Here is a 16695-nt window from a genome sequence, read left to right on the forward strand (position 1 = left end):
GAGTGTGTATACTGTGTGTGTACTGTGTGTGTGTGTACTGTGTGTGTATGTACTGTGAGCAGGGTGTGAGTGTACACTCACACCCTGCTCAGAGTACACACACTCACACACACACACAATACACACACAGTACACACACACACAGTACACACACACAGTACACACTCACACACACAGTACGCACACACACACACACACAGTACCCACACACAGTACACACTCACACACACACAGTACGCACACACACACACACACACACACACACACACTGTCTGTTAGTGTAGTCTATTATATTGTAGACACACACACACACACACGGGGTTATAGTGTAGTCTAGTATAGTGTACACACACACACACACACACACACACACAGTACCCACACACAGTACACACTCACACACACACAGTACACACACACACACACACACACACACACACACACAGTACACACACAGTACACACACACACAGTAAAACCTATAGCTCAACAATCACATCCTCACACACAGTACACTCACACCCTGCTCACAGTACAATCACATCCTCACCCGCAGTACAATCACACACAATACAATCGGACCTTGCTCACCCACACAACAACAATCAAACCCACACCCACAGTACAACAATCTGACCCTGCTCACCTCCAGCACAATCAGTCTCTCCCCTCCAGTACAATCAAACCCTCACCCTGGCACAACAGTCAGACCCTCACCCTCACCCACAGCACAACAGCCAGAACTTCACCTATAGTACAATCAGACAGCAATACAATCACACCCACACGCACAGCACAATCAGACCCTGCTCACATACAGTACAATAGGACCCTCACCCCCAGTACAACAATCCCCCCCAGTACAATCACACACTCACCCACAGTACAATCTGACCCTCACCCACACCTGCACCACAACAATCTGACCCTCACCCACAACTGGCCCCATAGCAGAAGTGTCCACTTGGCGGGGCTGGAAACTGGAAGTATCCTGAGCTAATTCTGCCACCACCATCATCTATTGTAACAAGTGATAGACACAAGAATAAGGGGTAAGCCATTTAGAACGGAGACGAGGAAGCACGTTTTCTCACAGAGAGTGGTGAGTGTGGAATTCTCTTTCTCAGAGGGCGGTGGAGGCAGGTTCTCTGGATGCTTTCAAGAGAGAGCTAGATAGCGCTCTTAAAAATAGCGGAGTCAGGGGATATGGGGAGAAGGCAGGAACGGGGTACTGATTGGGGATGATCAGCCACGATCACATTGCATGGGGTGGAAGATTGCAACCTTCACGTGGTCCGCCCTGTTTCGACTAATGCAATCAACTCAACGTGCACAAACGGAAGATCAAATAGAATAAGTTGTCCAACAACTTTAGGCTGTGCACGCCACACAAAAGAAGAAGAAGTCACATTGAATGGCGGTGCTGGCTCGAAGGGCCAAATAGCCTGCTCCTGCACCTATTGTCTATTGTCTATTGTCTAAGATGCTGTGGTAACTCAGCGGGTCAGGCTGCATCTCTGGAGAAAAAGAATAGGCAACCTTTCAGGTCAAGACCCTTCTTCAGACTTCATCATGGTTGATATAAATACTACCCAACGGTAGTCATTGAGGTAGATCACCATTCTCTTGCTGGCCTCCAGTATGATAGGTTATTTCATGATTATCACAGTGATTATATCATATTATATTTTTTTCAGTGTACTATGTTTACACATTCTGTTGTGCAGCTGCAAGTAAGAATTTCATTGTTCTATCTGGGACACATGACAATAAAACACGTGCATAGGAAGGAAATGCAGATGCTGGTTTAAATCGAAGATAGACACAAAATGCTGGAGTATCTCAGCGGGTCAGGTAGCATCTCTGGAGATAACAAATGGGTGGCGTATCGGTGACAGTCTGAAGAAGGGTCTCGACTCAAAACGTCACACATTCCATCTCTCCAGAAATGCCGCCTGACCCGCTGAGTTACTCAAGAATTTTGTGTCCATATTGCCAATAAAACACACTTGACTCATGAGCTGTGGTCACAATATCAGTGTGTTAACAGGCTAGATGCAGGCAGGAAGATTGTTCCCGATGTTAGGGAAGTCCAGGACAAGGGGTCACAGCTTAAGGATAAAGGGGAAATCCTTTAAAACCGAGATGAGAAGAACTTTTTTCACGCAGAGAGTGGTGAATCTCTGGAACTCTCTGCCACAGAGGGTAGTTGAGGCCAGTTCATTGGCTATATTTAAGAGGGAGTTAGATGTGGCCCTTGTGGCTAAGGGGACCAGGAGGTATGGAGAGAAGGCAGGTACGGGATACTGAGTTGGATGATCAGCCATGATCATGTTGAATGGCGGTGCAGGCTCGAAGGGCCGAATGGCCTACTCCTGCACCTAATTTCTATGTTTCTATGTTTCTATGTTTCTAACACATTGGGAATGTCAGGAGGCCTTGCTGAATTTTTGAAGGAAGCTCTCATAACAGCAAGGTTGGTTGATGGTAGAAAAAAATGCTGGAGAAACTCAGCGGGTGAGGCAGCATCTATGGAGCGAAGGAAATAGGTGACGTTTCGGGTCGAGACCCTTCTTCAGATAATCACTTGTCAATTACGGGCTTGTGAGTGGATTTTCCCCATTGTAAACATTGCCGTGCCTGTCGGGTACGGTGAGATATTTAGCTGTTACAATGCTGTCACAATGGACCCAAACTCTCCTCCCCAACACTCACAAAATAATTGATAACCAGAACTTTTAAGGCATTCTGACATGGTTTTGAAATATTAGATATATCAGTGATAGACACAAAATGCTGGAGTGACTCAGCAGGTCAGGCAGCGACTCTGGATAAAAGGACTAGGTGACGTTTCGGGTCGGAACCCTTTTTCAAACCCAGAAGAAGAAGGAAGAAAGGTCTCGACCCGAAACGTCACCGATTCCTTTTCTCCAGAGGTGCTGCCTGACCCGCTGAGTCACCCCGGCACTTTGTAGCTATCTTCGGTGTAAACCAGCACGCGCAGTTCCTTCCTACGCATTAGACATATCAGTGTTTAGTCCCGTCCAACGCAAGTGTGAAGTTTGCAAAACAAAAATGATAATGAATACATTCAGATGTTCCATTGCAAATCACCCTCCATGGCTTTGTGTGCAAAACTATTTCCTTTGAGTATAATCATAAGATCATCAATTAAAATTATATTTCAGTATTCTGCGTGTGACTATTGTCAGTGGGAGATGTGAATCTGCTGTGAAAAAAACACTTTCAATTGTATGCCTAGAATTGCAACGCATGTGACTGCTGATAAGCACCTACACGGTTGCCCTGGAAACAGGCTGAAGAATACAGATGCTTAGCCATCCGCCCTTCTCCATTTCCCAAGCCAAATGAAGAGCTGTTCACCATTCTCATCTTTTATGCTCTTTCCTCCATATCCATCGTAACCCCCCTCCCCCCCAAACTGAGGAAGGGTCTCGACCCAAAACGGATCTTATAGAAACATATAAAATTATAAAAGGACTGGACAAGCTAGATGCAGGAAAAATGTTCCCAATGTTGGGCGAGTCCAGAACCAGGGGCCACACAGTCTTAGAATAAAGGGGAGGTCATTCAAGACTGAGGTGAGAAAAAAACTTTTTCACCCAGAGAGTTGTGAATTTGTGGAATTGTGGAGGCCAAATCACTGGATGAATTTAAGAGAGAGTTAGATAGAACTCTAGGGGCTAGTGGAATCAAAGGATATGGGGAGAAGGCAGGCACGGGTTATTGATTTGGGACGATCAGCCATGATCACAATGAATGGCGGTGCTGGCTTGAAGGGCCGAATGGCCTCCTCCTGCAACTATTTTCTATGTCTATGTTTCTATGTCACCCATTCCTTCTCTCCAGAGATGCTGCCAGTCCCGCTGAGTTACTCCGGCATTTTGTGTCTATCCTCGGTTGGAACCAGCATCTGCAGTTCTTTCCTACACACAACCCCCCAACGTTCAAGGAGGGAGGTGGACAATTGTATCACATTGTCGCAGGTAAACCTACCAGGTATTGAAAGGCCCAGAAAGACCGGATGTGGAGAGGTTGCAGTGGGAGAGTCTAGGACCAGATGGCACAGCCTCAGAATATAAGGACGTCCCTTTAGAATGGAGATGGGGAGGAATTTCTTCAGCCAGAGGGTGGTGAATCTGTGGAATTCATTGTTACAGATGGCTGTGGAGACCAAGACATTGGGTAAATTAACAAATGGAGATTGATAGGTTTTTGATTAGTATGGATGTCAAGGGTTATGGGGAGAAGGCAGGAGAAGGGGGTTGAGAGGGAATGATAGATCAGCAATGATTGAATGGTGCAGCAGACTCGATGGGCTGACTGGTCTAATTCTGCTCCAATAACATGGTCTTATGTCCCACACTAGATCTCCATTGGCCTCAACCTTTTCCCTGGTCTATTGAATCATGACTGCATTACTGTTTCTCAACTCTATTTATTTGTCCTGAAGGGAATAGAACGGCAATGTTTCACTCAGAAGAAGGGTTCCGACCCAAAATGGCGTCTGTCCATTCCCTTTCACAGATGGACACAAAGTGCTGGAGTAACTCAGCGGGATCAGGCAGCATCTCTGGAGAACATGGATAGGGGATATTTCGGGTCGAGACCCTTCTTCTGACTGACGTTGCCACAGATGCTGCCTGACCCGCTGAAGAATCTGAATCTTCCAGCATTTGAAGAAGGGTCTCGACCCGAAACGTCACCTATTCTTTTTCTCCAGGGATGCTGTCTGACCCACTGAGTTACCACAGCATTTTGTGCCTATTTCCAGTTCCTTCTGCCTCCATGTAGTCTTAGATTCGTTTTTCTGGATGTGTCTCCATTAATTAAAAAAAATACTGAAAAAAATCATGAACCACTTATACAATTCATTTTAATGGAGTAACCTGAGACACTTAATGTAATTCAAACTCCCATTCCCTTCCAGTAACTGGAGTAATATCTTTGAAGCAGTCTCTTAAATGGCCACAAGGTGGTGCAAAAGGCACATGAACCTTAATGCCGAATTTGGAGCAATCAGTTTTGAACATAGAGACTATGATAAATGGCACAAATGTACCTCTTTGGGGCAAAGATTTGTTGTAAAAAAAAGCATTTTAAATTTTAACCTGATAGATATTGCCAAAAAAAGTCTAATATCAACAGTGGAAGGCTTACAATCAGGTGAAACCCGTTTTTGTGTGCTCATAAATTCTTGAAATGTAGAAATGAAGAACTGCAGATGCTGATTAATACACAAGAAAAGACACAGAGTGCTGGAGTAACTCAACAGGTCAGAGAGTATCCCTGGAGAACATGGATGTCCTGAAGAAGGCTCTCGACCCGGAACGTCACCGATCTACTGTCTCCCGAGACTGAGGTGGAACGTGTTTCCAGCTTCAGGTTCCTGGGGGTCAACATCTCTGATGACCTCTCTTGGACCCACAATACCTCTACTCTGATCAAGAAGGCTCACCAGCGTCTCTTCTTCCTGAGGAGACTGAAGAAGGTCCATCTGTCTCCTCAGATCCTGGTGAACTTCTACCGCTGCATCATCGAGAGCATCCTTACCAACTGCATCACAGTATGGTATGGCAACTGCTCTGTCTCCGACCGGAAGGCATTGCAGAGGGTGGTGAAAATTGCCCAACGCATCACCGGTTCCTCGCTCCCCTCCATTGAGTCTGTCCAAAGCAAGCGTTGTCTGAGGAGGGCGCTCAGCATCGCCAAGGGCTGCTCTCACCCCAACCATGGACTGTTTACGCTCCTACCATCCGGGAGGCGCTACAGGTCTCTCCGTTGCCGAACCAGCAGGTCGAGGAACAGCTTCTTCCCGGCAGCTGTCACTCTACTCAACAACGTACCTCGGTGACTGCCAATCACCACCCCCCCCCCCCCCCCCCCCCCCCCCCCCCCCGGACACTCCTCCCACAGGAAAATACACTATGTCTGTATACATGTAAATAGATTTATTTATTGAAATCATATTCTATGTCGCTCTTCCAGGGAGATGCTAACTGCATTTTGTTGTCTCTGTACTGTACACTGACAGTGACAATTAAAGTTGAATCTGAATCTGAATCTGAATCTGAATCTGTCTGAACTCCTGAGTTACTCCAGCGTTTTGTGTCCATTGTTGCAGTTCTTTGAGAGGTTTTTGATTTGATTTGATTTGATTCAACTTTATTGTCATTGAACAAGTACGAGTACAGGTTCAATGAAATGCAGTATAGCATCTAGTCAGAGTGCAAGGTAGTAAAAATACTGGTTAAAACAATATGTGCAATGTGGATGAATTAAACTAGTACATAGTTCAACTGCTCACAGAGTTGAACTTTCGAGACGAGGGGGAAGCTGGAATAGCCATTCGTTATATCACTCCAGATAGACACAAAATGACGGAGTAACTCAGCGGGACAGGCAGCATCTCCGGAGAGTAGGAATGGGTGACGTTTCGGGTCGAGACCCTTCTACACCCCATCTACATGTATTTTCTATCTGAAAGGGAAGTTGAGTATGAGGGGTTGGATTACAGTCATAGCCAAGGGGAAAATTCCAGCCATGGTTTCTGATAAAGACCTTTTCACATAACTCTCTCAACTTCAAAGGCCCCTTATACATCTCTTCACCTATTATTCCTGGTCCCCTTCCCATTCTGTTTGTGTCATCACAAGGTTAAACAAGGCAGAGAGAGGCCTGTGGCTCAAAAACAATGTTCTTTTTCCAGGAGACTTCCTCCAGCTCAGTAATCAATAGCATTGTCAAGTCAAAACTGAACAGACTGAGACAATCTTAAAGTATTCAAGAAGGAACTGCAGATGCTGGAAAATGGAAGGTAGACAAAAGTGCTGGAGAAACTCAGCGGGTGCGGCAGCATCTATGGAGCGAAGGAAATAGGCAAAATCTCGGGCCAAAACCCGAAACTTTCCTGAGTCTGTCAAGCTTCTGTGCCTTCTGCTGGATGGGAACGGAGAGAAGCAGGAGTGACCGGGGTGGGACAAGTCTTCGATTATGTTGGATACACAGTGGCTATATGGTGTCCTTTTATTAGAAATTGTTATTAATGGTTTGGGTGTTCGATCTGAACATGAGCTTCTGCAGTCATTCTACATTGCAATTGATTGAAGATAGACACAAAATGCTGGAGTAACTCAGCAGATCAGGCAGCATCTCTGGAGAGAAGGAATAGGTGACGTTTCAGGTTCGAGACCCTTCTTCAGACTGATGTCAGGGGAGTGGGAGGTACATAGAAACAAAGAAACATAGAAATTAGGTGCAGGAGTAGGCCATTCGGCCCTTCGAGCCTGCACCGCCATTCAATATGATCATGGCTGATCATCCAACTCAGTATCCCGTACCTGCCTTCTCTCCATACCCTCTGATCCCCTTGGCTACAAGGGCCACATCTAACTCCCTCTTAATTATAGCCAATGAACTGGCCTCAACTACCCTCTGTGGCAGAGAGTTCCAGAGATTCACCACTCTCTGTGTGAAAAAAGTTCTCCTCATCTCGGTTTTTAAAGGATTTCCCCCTTATCCTTAAGCTGTGACCCCTTGTCCTGGACTTCCCCAACATCGGGAACAATCTTCCTGCATCTAGCCTGTCCAACCCCTTAAGAATTTTGTAAGTTTCTATAAGATCCCCTCTCAATCTCCTAAATTCTAGAGAGTATAAACCAAGTCTATCCAGTCTTTCTTCATAAGACAGTCCTGACATCCCAGGAATCAGTCTGGTGAGCCTTCTCTGCACTCCCTCTATGGCAATAATGTCCTTCCTCAGATTTGGAGACCAAAACTGTACGCAATACTCCAGGTGTGGTCTCACCAAGACCCTGTACAACTGCAGTAGAACCTCCCTGCTCCTATACTCAAATCCTTTTGCTATGAAAGCCAACATACCAACATACCATACACAGGGGACAAAGGGGATAGAGAACCAGGAACATTAGAATAGATCATTGCTAGTTGGGAGAAGATAACAACAACAAAGATAAAATGTAGTCGGAGACAGGGAGACTGGTGGGAGAACTGGGAAGGGGGAGGGGACGGAGAGAGAGAGGGAAAGCAAGGGCTACTTGGAGTTAGTAATTGATTGATGTGACCAAGAATTTCCAGCATCCAGCAAAAATGATACTGCCATTCTGCCTGTAGTCTCTAATGGACGGGAGCAGAGAGACAGAGGAATGATTGGGTTGTTGATTGTGTTGCGATGCTAACTCTCGGCTTGTACTCGCTAGAATTTAGAAGATTGAGGGGGGATCTTATAGAAACCTACAAAATTCTTAAGGGGTTGGACAGGCTCGATGCAGGAAGATTGTTCCCGATGTTGGGGAAGTCCGGAACTAGGGGTCACAGTTTAAGGATAAGGGGGAAATCTTTTAGGACCGAGATGAGGAAAACATTTTTCACACAGAGAGTGGTGAATCTGTGGAATTCTCTGCCACAGAAGGCAGTCGAGGCCAGTTCATTGACTATATTTAAGAGGGAGTTAGATGTGGCCCTTGTGGCTAAAGGGATCAGGGGGGTATGGAGAGAAGGCAGGTACGGGATACTGAGTTGGATGATCAGCCATGATCATATCGAATGGCGGTGAAGGCTTGAAGGGCCGAATGGCCTACTCATGCACCTATTTTCTATGTTTCTATGCTTGGCTGTTGTGGATAGGTGGCCTGCAGTTCAATGTTTCGGTATAAAGATTCGATGGCCAGCCGGCCAGTATGATCAGGCAGGTAACACACCCACTTCCCACAGCGAGCCCGGGTAAAGCACGAACACATCCTTCAAAGGAAGTCAGGCACCACTGCTGGGGGTGAGGCAAGTCATTAGCAGGGATTCAGCTGAGCAAACTGATGATTTTCACATCCGTATCTCGCTCATTACCTCCTGGTAATAGTTCTAACTCCCTCCTGCCAGTAATCTGAGCAATTTCCTAACAACATCATTTCCTTCACCCTGTGGCAACCCAAATGAGATACCACCTTCCGCACTAACTCGAAACATGACCCAACGTCGGCAAGACCCAACGTAGACTGGGCGATCGTTTCACTGAACACCGTCGCTCAGTCCGCCTGGACCTTCCTGATCTCCAGGTTGCTGAACGCTCTAATTCCCCTTCCCATTCTCACACTGACCAATCTGTCCTAGGTCTCCTCCATTGTCAGAGTGAGACTAATCGCAAATTAGAGGAACAGCATCTCATATTTCGCCTGGGCAGCTTCTGATATGATTATTGGTTTCCCTAACTTCAAGTAACCCCTGCATTCCCTCTCTCTCTCTCCATCCCTCCCCCACCCAAGTTGCACCAGCTTCTCGTTTTCACCCAGCAAGCAGCCAACAATGGCCTGTTTCCTTTGTCATCGTTACCTTGTTTGCACATCATTCATTCATTGTTCATTATCTCTCTACTTCACCGACTGTATCTGCCGTTTCCCTTTCCCGTGACTTCCAGTCTGAAGAAGGGTCTCGACCCGAAAAGTCACCCATTCCTCCTCTGCAGAGATGCTGCCTGTCCCGCGGGAGCTACTCCAGCATTTTGTGCCTATCATTCCAAACGTGGCGTAGTTTTGGATCACAGAAGCCAAAGAGGTTAGAGAAGTTTGAAAGCGCACACCACCACAGCCTCAGGGACAGTCTCCTCCCTCCTGTTATCACACATGTACTCATTCAAAACACACACAGCTCTCAATTCACCCCGGCTTTACAGGCCTGTGCCATCACATGCCTGTCGACAGAGGCAAAGAAGATGTTCCTCAGTCTGGTGGTGCGCGCTTTCAAGCTTCTTCATAAGTTCATGCATGATAGGAGCAGAATGAGGCCATTTGGCTCACCAAGGCTACTCCGCCTTTCAATTCTGGCTGATCTATCTCTCCCTCTCAACCCCATTCTCCTGCTTTCTCCCTATAACCTCTGACACCTGTACTAATCAAGAATCTCTCTATCTCTGCCTGAAAAATATCCATTGACTTGGCCTCCACAGCCTTCTGTGTCAATGAATTCCACAGATTCACCACCCTCTGACAAAAGAAATTCCTCCTCATCTCCTTCCTAAAGGAACGTCCTTTAATTCTGAGGCTGTGACCTCTGGTCCTGGACTCTCCCACTATTGGGAACTTTCTGTTTCCTCTTTGGCTTCTGTGATCCTGCATAATAACATCATTCTTGGATTGATCAAAGCAGATTGCTTTCGAGGCCCACAATACTTGACTAACTCATACCTTACTTCTCTTTCCTCCAGACCACTGCCCCGCATACTTTAACCTCCTCAGCAAAACAAACTGATCAAACATATGGATTTCGGCCAATATTTTATGATGTAATTGATTGATTGAAAGATGCAGTTTGGAAATACCAAGTCATAAGGTCATAAGTGATAGGAGCAGAATTAGGCCATTCGGCCCATCAGGTCTACTCCACCATTCAATCATGGCTGATCTATCTCTCCCTCCAAACCCCATTCTCCTGCCTTCTCCCCATAACACCTGTACTGATCAAGAAGTCCCCACCCATTGATTACCTGTTCACACTAGTTCTACGTTAGGAGAATTGGAGAAACACAATAAGAAGCTGACTTTTATAGGCATGATCTCTGCAGAGTCTTACAGATGCTGTGCGCTGCCTGAGTAATAATAAAATGATTCACAGAAGAGTCATGGATATATCTGGAACCGTATAATTATAGCGGTGTTGAATGCTCGGAGAGTCACTGCCCATGCTCTCGTGAACAGAGACTCAAGCCCTCAAACAGAACAAACAACTAGATGTAAGACACAAAATCAATTACATATCAGAGCAATGACTATATGACAATATGCATCGCAATGCCTGAATAGCTTCCCTTGCGGATGAATGAAATCAATGAAATTTGACCAGAGGACATACGGTAGGTTTAAAGTGAAGGGGAAAAGGATTTAATAGGAATCTGAGGGGTAACATTTTCACACAAAGGGTGGTGGGTGTATGGAACAAGGTGCCAGAGGAGGTAGTTGAGGCTGGGACAATTGCAGAAGCAGTTAGACAGGTACATGGATAGGGCAGGGTTGGAGGGATATGGACCAAACGCAGGCAGGTGGGGCTAGTGTAGCTGGAACATGTCGGCCGGTGAGGGCAAGTTGGTCCACAGGGCCTGTTTCCACGCTGTATCACTCTATGACTCTATGACTAATGACAATTACATCACTGAAGTTTTTTGATCAGATGCCCTACATATTATATTGTAGATAGACATAAAAATGCTGGAGTAACTCAGCGACATCTCTGGAGAAAAGGATAAGGTGACGTTTCGGGTCAAGACCCTTCTTTGGACTGAGAGTCAGAGGAGAGGGAAACTCGAGTTATGGAAAGGTACAGAACATAAATGAGCCGACACTGATGGTCAAGGAATGATGGTCCATATAAACCAACCTCGCTTTTTTTGGATGAGAATGTTCGAAATCAGTATATAATCAAATGAAATTGCCACGTAGAAGAACACTTTGTGTGAAGTGTTTAACTAAGCGAAAGTGATAAAGGACTGATAACAGATGCACAATTAGAGAGAAGTGGAAAAGCCGGAGAAATAGCTAAAGCTGTTTAAAGCTTCGGAAACCAAGCAAAGAGCAAATGTGGAATCAGGAGAGAGAGAGAGAGGTAGGGAGAGAGGGAGAGGGAGATAGAGAGGGGAAGGGAGAGAGAGGGAGAGAGAGAGAGATGGAGAGAGAGAGAGGGAGAGAGAGAGAGATAGAGAGGGAATACCTGTCGGTCTACTCCTGGGCCTGGCCAAGATGGCCATACGCGGGTCCAGGCAGCAGGCGATGGATGGTCAGGCAAGAGTCGGCTGCTTGCCCCTCTTTCGGGCCTACGTCCGTGCACGTGTGTCCCTGGAGAGGGAACATGCGGTGCTCACGGGGACTTTGGAGGTATTCCGTGGGCGCTGGTCACCGCGTGGGGTTGAGAGTATTGTGAATAATGATTGTAATGTTGTACTATAATGACATGAGATAATGTAAGTTCGTTTTGTGTATGACTTGATCTGTTGTATTATTTGATGTGTTGAATAAAATCTTTGAAAAAGAAAAAGATAGAGAGGGTAGGAGAGAGAGAGAGAGTGATATGTAGAGAGGGAGGGAGAGAGAGAGAGAGAGAGAGAGATGTAGAGAGGGAAGGAGAGAGAGCGAGGGAGAGGGAGGGAGATGTAGAGAGAGAGCGGGTGGAGATGGAGGGAGGGAAATGGAGAGAAAGACGGGGAGAGAGAGAGGGAGATGTAGAGAGAGAGGGAGGGAGATGGAGAGAAAGGGGGTTGGAGAGAGAGGGGGTGGAGAGAGAGTGATGTAGAGAGGGAGAGAGAGAGGGAGGGAGAGGGAGGGAGAGGGAGAGATAGGGGGTGGAGATGTAGTGAGAGAGAGAGCTGGTTGCTAATCAGAAGGAGTTCAGAGCTGGGTCAGGATGTAAGTGTTGTGTGCTGAGTGAGTGTGGAGCAGGGAGTGTAACCATGCGATCGACCAGATTAGAAAGATAATGAGGCAGACTTTGTGACTGTAATGACAGTGAAACTTCCAGCATATGCCTTCTCTACAGCCGTGAAACTGACAGCGACTTGGAGAAAAGCATCATGAGCAACGAAACACACAAGTTACTGTCACTAACTCCTGCTCTCCCAAAGAGTGAGCTTGACATTCCCACCCCTGCCCAACTTCTCCAGGACCTGACTGAATTCCAATGTGGAAACAAAGAACTGCAGATGCTGGATAATTATATTAAGAGTCAGGAGTGATTTATTGTCATGAGTTTCAAAACGGAACAATGAAATTGTGTAGACACAAAAATGCTGGAGTAACTCAGCGGGACAGGCAGCATCTCTGGAGAGAAGGAATGAGCGACGTTTCGGGTCGAGACCCTTCTTCAGACTGATGTCAGGAGAGGGGGCGGGACAGAGATAGAATGTAGTCGGAGACAGTAAGACTGGTGGGGGAACTGGGAAGGGGGAGGGGATGGAGAGATAGCGAAAGCAAGGGCTACTTGAAGTTAGAGAAGTCAATGTTCATACCGCTGGGGTGTAAACTACCCAAGCTGTTCCTCCAATTTGCGCTGGGCCTCACTCTGGCAATGGAGGAGGCCCAGGACAGAAAGGTCAGATTGGGAATGGGAGGGGGAGTTGAGGTGCTGAGCCACCGGGAGATCAGGTTGGTTAAGATGGACTGAGCGGAGGTGTTCGCCGAAACGATCGCCGAGCCTGCACTTGGTGTCGCGGATGTAGAGAGGTTGACACCTGGAACAGCGGATACAGTAGATGAGGTTGTAGGAGGTGCAGGTGAATCTCTGCCTGGGCAGGGGAAGATTGATTTGATCCTTGGAGGGAGTGGGGGGGGGGGTGTAAGGGGACAAGTGTTGCATCTCCTGCAGTTGCAGGGGGAGGTACCTGGGGAGGGGGTGGTTTGGGTGGGAAGGGATGAGTTAGCCAAGGAGCTGCGGAGGGAGCGGTCTCTGCGGAAAGCAGAAAGGGGAGGAGTTGTGAAGATGTAGCTAGCAGTGGAATTAAATTGTGTACATGTGTATATATGTATGTGTGTCTCGTCTCTGACCATGGATCATGCATTCTAGTTGTTGGCTCCAAACCCCGACTAGAGCACCATCGCTTGTGGCTGAAGAGACCAATGCGGGAGTGACCTATATATATATATATATATCTGTGTATGTATATTTATGTGTATATATATATATATATATATATATATATATATATATGTGTGCAGATACACACATATATATACACACATACAAATATACACACACATATATATATTAAACTGTATATATATGTGTATATATAACTGTATATGTGTATGATATCCACGCACGCGCACACGCGCACACACACACACATGCACGCGCACACACACACACACACACACACACACACACACGCGCACACACACACACACACACGAGCACACACACACACACACACACACACACACACACACACACACACACACACACACACACACACACACACACACACACACACACACACACACACACACACACACACACACACACACACACACACATGAATGAGTTCCACATCATCTCACAGTAGTTATACCAGACACAACACCCTTTCTCATTTGGTGATGTTTAGATGTAGGTTTATTATAGTCACGTGTACAGAGGTACGGTGGTAAGCTTTGTTTTGCATGTTATCCAGTCAGAACAACAAGTAGGGCAAAGGGGAAGATACAGAGTGCAGAATATAGTTCTCAGCATTGTAGCGCACCAGTTCCAGAGACAAAGTCCAACGTCCGCAATGGGGTGGAGGTGAATCGGACAGTACTCTAGCTTATGGAAGGACCGTTCAGATGCCTGATAATAGAGGGGAGCAGAATATAGTTCTCAGAGCAGAATCTGTGGACAGTTTTAAGCGGAGAAGCTCCTTTCAATTTAATTCAGTTCAGGTTACAGTGTGGAAACATACCCTCTCAGTCCACAGCGACCAGCGATCACCCGTTCACTCTTGTTCCTTGTTATCCCACTTTCCCAACCATTCCCTGCCCACTAGGAGCAATTTACAGAGGCCAATGAACCTGCAAACGCTCACATCTTTGCCATGTGGGAGGAATAGGGGAGGAAACCGGAGCACCCGGAAAAAACCAAGGGGGTCACGGGGAGAAGGTACAAACTCCGTAAAGACTGCACCCATAGTCGGGGTCAAGCGCGGGTATCTGGCGCTGTGACTGCAACTCTACCGCTGCGCCATCGTGCCACCGTAAGTGGTAGTGGAGGCAGTTACTTGAACAGCATCTCAAAGACATTTAGACAGGTACATGGATAGGAAAGATTTAGAGGGATGTGGGCCAGATGTGGGCTGGTGGGACTAGGATAGATGGGACATGTTGGCCAGCGTGAGCAAGTTGGGCCGAAGGGCCTGTTTCCATGCTGTTTGACTCAATGACACTCGGGTATTGTTACATAGAAACATAGAAATTAGGTGCAGGATTAGGCCATTCGGCCCTTCGAGCCTGCACCGCCATTCAATATGATCATGGCTGATCATCCAACTCAGTATCCCGTACCTGCCTTCTCTCCATACCCCCTGATCCCCTTACATTTCAAAAGCCTCACAGCGCCAGAGACCCGGGTTCGATCCCGACTACGGGTGCTGTCTGTACGGAGTTTGTCCGCTTTCCCCGTGACCTGCGTGGGTTTTCTCCAGGTACCCCGTCTCCTTCCCACACTTCAAAGACGTGCAGGTTTGTAGGTTAATTAGCTTGTGTGAATCATCCCCCCATGTGCAGGAGAGAACTATACATAGTGTACGGTGCGATCGCTGGTCCATGTGGGCTTGGTCAGCCTAAGGGCCCGTTACCATGTTGTATCTCCAAAGTCTAAAATCTGAAGACCCATGTTCTCCAGAGATGCTGCCTGACTCCATGAGTTACTCCAGCGCTTTATGTCCTCTGGGTAAACCAGCATCTGCAGTTGCTTGTCTCTTCATTGTGAAATTGACGGAGCTTCAGAAATGTAATCATTTGCATTGAATTCATGAAAAGGAGGCAACAGAAATGTACGGGTGCCGGCATATTAAAGATTACTGATGAAAAATATCCGAGCTGTCTGTTGCAACGTCTAGAGCTGAGGGAGCTAAAATGATAGAACATTTAAGCAGACGCAGCAATTGCCAGGGGCAGGCTTGATTTGATTCAATTTATATCATGTTGGAAATACATCTGTGACTCACCAAAGGATGCAAGCACCTCGTGGTGTGACGCAAATTCTCCCAGCTCCATCTAACCTCGTCCCACTTGTCACGTCAACTGCAGACATGTTGCAAAAGAGGGAGGGAGGTGCAAGTGTGTTCAATGCCTGAAGCACCAGGAACTGCAGATGCCAGTTTACGTAAAAAAAAGACACAAAGCACTGGAGTGACACAGCACTGGTCAGGCAGCGTCTCTGGAGAGCATGGATACGTGACGCTTCTGCACTGTACCCTTCTTCAGATCGTTTAGTTTAGTTTAGTTTGGAGACACAGCGCGGAGACAGGCCCTCCGAGTCCGCACCGACCAGCAATCCCCGCACACTAACACTATCCCCCGCACACTAACACATTTACTCCAAGCCACTTAACCTACAAACTTGTACATCTTTGGAGTGTGGGAGGAAACCAAAATCCCGGAGAAAACACATGCGGTCATGGGGGAATCGTACAAACTCCGTAGAGACAGCATCCGTAGTTGGGATGGAACCCGAGTCTCCGGCGCTGTAAGTGCTGTAATGCCCCCGTCCCACTTAGGAAACCTGAACGGAAACCTCTGGAGACTTTGCGCCGCACCCAAGGTTTCCGTGCGGTTCCCGGAGGTTGCAGGTGGTTGGCGGAGATTGCAGGTTGTGGAAGCAGGTGGGGAGACTGACGAAAACCTCCGGGAACCTCCGGGATCCTAAGTGGGACAGGGGCATAAGAGGCGTAGTGTCTTGCTGGTCGCCGCTGGATTTTCAACATGTTGAAACACCGGCGATAGCCTCCGTCATCCTGGCGACAAACTACGACAGCACCTACATCAGGAGAAGTCAAACTACGCTCACTGGCATCAAACACACGCTCGCCGAAAAAATGTTTGAACATTTCGAAATCCAGCGCCCTTAATTAACAAAATTCTTTCCATCCTGCCATCTAATTATTCGTATCGCGACGAGACATTTAGCTCGAAAAGCAAGACACGGC

Source organism: Leucoraja erinacea, chromosome 16, assembly GCF_028641065.1.
Source record: "Leucoraja erinacea ecotype New England chromosome 16, Leri_hhj_1, whole genome shotgun sequence".
Classification (NCBI taxonomy): Eukaryota; Metazoa; Chordata; class Chondrichthyes; order Rajiformes; family Rajidae; genus Leucoraja; species Leucoraja erinaceus.